At 50.6% G+C, this 3456-nt stretch overlaps 1 pseudogene across 1 annotated transcript; it reads right to left on the reverse strand.

Moving 5' to 3' along the window:
* Window positions 1-665: 665 nt before the first annotated feature.
* On the reverse strand, window positions 666-2770 carry LOC308346332 (DNA (cytosine-5)-methyltransferase 3A-like; annotated as a pseudogene). The gene has a single exon. The product of its transcript is annotated as a DNA (cytosine-5)-methyltransferase 3A-like (transcript).
* Window positions 2771-3456: the final 686 nt, after the last annotated feature.

Consider the following 3456-nt stretch of genomic DNA (forward strand, 5'->3'; position numbering starts at 1 on the left):
GAATATGCAGGGAATAATCTCAGTCTTTTGGTATCAGTTGAGTCCTGATTTGTGACCCAGTATGTGATCTATTCTGGAGAAGGTTCCATGTGCACTTGAGAAGAATGAGTATTCTGTTGTTTTAGGGTGGAATGTTCTGTATATATCTATGAGGTCCATCTGGTCCAATGTGTCATTCAATGCTCTTGTTTCTTTATTGATTTTCTGCTTCGATGATCTGTCTATTACTGAGAGAGGTGTGTTAAGATCTCCTACTATTAATGTATTCATATCAATATGACTCTTTATCTTGATTAATAGTTTTCTTATGTAATTGGCTGCTCCCATATTGGGGGCGTAGATATTTACAATTGTTAGATCATCTTGGTGGATAGTCCCTTTAAGAATGATGTAGTGTCCTTCTGTATCTCTGACTACAGTCTTTAATTTAAAATCTAACTTATCTGATATGAGAATCGCTACCCCGGCCTTCTTTTGAGGCCCATTGGCATGAAAGATGCTTCTCCATCCCTTCACTTTCAGTTTTTGTTTTAAATTCCTTTTTCTCTTCTGGGTGCTGATACTCCTCTCGATCCTCATGTTGTTAGTGTTCTGTTGTGTTTTGGGGGGGGGGTTGTTTTGTTTGTTTAACTTTGTATCACTGCCTCAGTTTGCCTTCATGTCCCTTACACACAAGCAAAATATTCCTTCAGTGGAGCGAAGAGGTGGCGAATGACCGGCACACTCCACGACCCACCCAGCAGTCTCTGCCTCACCAAGCGGCTCATGTTGGAGACGTCAGTATAGTGGACAGGGAAGCCAAACACTCTTTCCATTTCAGTGCACCATAAGATGTCTTCTTTCTCATTCATGAAGACGGGGAAATGCTGGTCTTTGCCCTGCTTTACGGAGTTCGACCTCATAGTAATGGTCCTCACTTTGCTGAACTTGGCTATTCTGCCATGCTCCAGACACTCCTGCAGCTCCAGCTTATCATTCACAGTGGATGCCAACGGCCTGTTCATACCAGGAAGGTTACCCCAGAAGTAGCGGGCCCTGTGTGCAGCGGACACTTCTTTGGCATCAATCATCACAGGGTTGGACTCAAGAAATCACGAGATGTCCCTCTTGTCACTAACACCCATGGCCACCACAGTCTCAAAGAGCCAGAAGAAGGGGCAGTCATCTCCCTCCTTGGGTAGAGGTGGTAGAACTCAAAGAAGAGCTGGCCAGTGCCCTGGTAGAGTCCTTTCCGGGCAGGGTTGACGATGGAGAAGTCATTGCAAGGGCTGCCCCCAATCACCAGATCGAACGGACCCCACTCCTGGATCTGGGAGGATAAAGGCAAGGGGATGGCATACTTCTGTGTGACGCTGCAGACATCCCCGACGTACATGATCTTCCCCTGGTGGCGCACAATACCCACTGTGATGGAGTCCTCGCACACCTCGGAGGCGATGCAGCGGTCCACCTGAACTCCCAAGTCCTTCAGCACCAGAAGCCCTGTAGCAATTCCGTCAAATAGAGACAGCACCCGGATGGGCTTCCTCTTCTGGGCTGGGACAGGTGGGTACACCTTCGAAGGGTCGAATTCCTGGTCGTGGTTGTTGGCAAAGAACATCTGGAGCGGCGAGGGCCGGTGTCCCGCCGCCGCAGCAGCCCGTAGGTGCCCTTGTGCCCGCATACGTAGCAGTTCCAGGGGTCCTCCTTGATGGCGGCCTGCGCAGCGCCCGGCCCCACCAAGAGGTCCACACACTCCACACAGAAGCACCTGCAGCAGTTGTTGCTCCCACACGTGAGCACCTCGCACCCCCCGGCAGCAGCTGGTGCAGTAGGACTGGTAGCCGTCGTCGTACTGGTACGCGCACTCCAGGAAGCAGTTCTTACAGTTTGGGCACATTCCTCCGACGAAGAGAGGGTGTTCCGGGGTGACGCTGAGGCTCCCACAAGAGATGTACATGTCCTCGATGTTCCGGCACTTCTGCCGCACCTCGTACACCAGCCGCTCTCTTGTGTGTTCGTCAATTATCTCCTTGACCTTCGGCTTCTCCGTTGTGCTCTTTCGGGGCTTTTTGGCGGGTGGGGGTGGTGTCTAGGCAGCTGCCTCGGGCTCGACCCCACATGTCTGTGTAAGCTTCTTTATAGGGCTTCTTCTCTTCTTCGGGTGGCTCCCGGCCCCCGGGGCCAGAGGGCTGGAAGCCTCCGAGAGCCCATTCGATCATCTGTTTGTTCTGCACCTCCACGGCCTTGGCAGTGTCGCTCTCGTCGCTGTCGTGGCAGGCCGGGAACAGCTTCCCCACGCAGCTGCTGGCCACCTGCAGGACTTCGTAGACGGCTTTGCGGTCCACGGGACGCTTGTTGTAGGTGGCCTGGCGGAACGCACTGCAGACGGAGTGCAGCGGCGTCAGCCTCTCGACACACACCACTGAGAACGTGCTGTCTCCAAACCACAGGACCCGGCGCGTGCCTTCCGCTGCTCGGCTCGGGCCCGTCATCCACCAAGACACAATGCGGCCTGGCCACCAGGAGAAGCCCCAAAGTTTCCCCCACACCAGCTCCCCAATGCCAAAGCCCCGGCCGTCCTCGTACTCCGGCTCATCATCCGCGGCTTTGGTGGCGTTCTTGTCCCCCGCGTCCGCCCCTACGGGCTCAGGTGTGGTGGCCACTGGGGGGGAGGCGGGGTCGGTGGGCTGCTGCGCGGCGGGAGAGCCGGCCTCCTCCACCTTCTGAGACTCGCCCGAGCCCTGGTTTTCTTCCAGAGCATTCATTACTGCGTCTCCTTGGCTTTCTTCTCAGCCCCTAAGGCCAGGGGCAGCCCCTCTGTGGTCCGGCTCAGGTGTGAGCCCCGGCCCTGAAGCTCTGTAAGTAGCTGCCCTTCTTCATTTTAAACCGTTCTTTTGTATTTGTTTTCAAAAGCGCTAGACAAAAATGAATATATTTTTGTGATAACCCTTCCCCATTTCCCAGCCTCTCCAGGGTAGTGAGCATCTTTCTAGACATTTTTTCTATGCATTAACATAGATATATAATGACAGAAGTATATAAGTATTCGGTGTTTTTAATAATATAATAATATATTTAATAAGTTATCACTTTTTCATGTTATTCTGCAATTTTTCTTTTTTCAATTAAATATTGGTCTTGAAAAAAAAAAAAACTTTCTGTATCAGTACACAAATATCTACCTCACTTGTTAATAGCAGCATTGATTTCCCTAGCATGTTCATGGCAACTTTTATGTACCTGTTTCCTTAGTGATGGACATATAGTTTGTTCTCTGATTTTCACTCTTCCCATGAACACTACAACACACAGCCTTCTGCACCCCTGTCCTAGCCCATGAATAATTTATTTTTCCCTATTCTGCATACTTTTTAGGATGTTGTTGCATCGCTTTCATAATCTGAAATAATTTTTAAACCAACAAGATTAAGGATAAGAGGAACATTAGCTTGTTTCCCAATGGAAATCCAAAAA

Source organism: Martes martes (assembly GCF_963455335.1).
Source record: "Martes martes genome assembly, chromosome: 7".
In the NCBI taxonomy this organism is placed as follows: Eukaryota; Metazoa; Chordata; class Mammalia; order Carnivora; family Mustelidae; genus Martes; species Martes martes.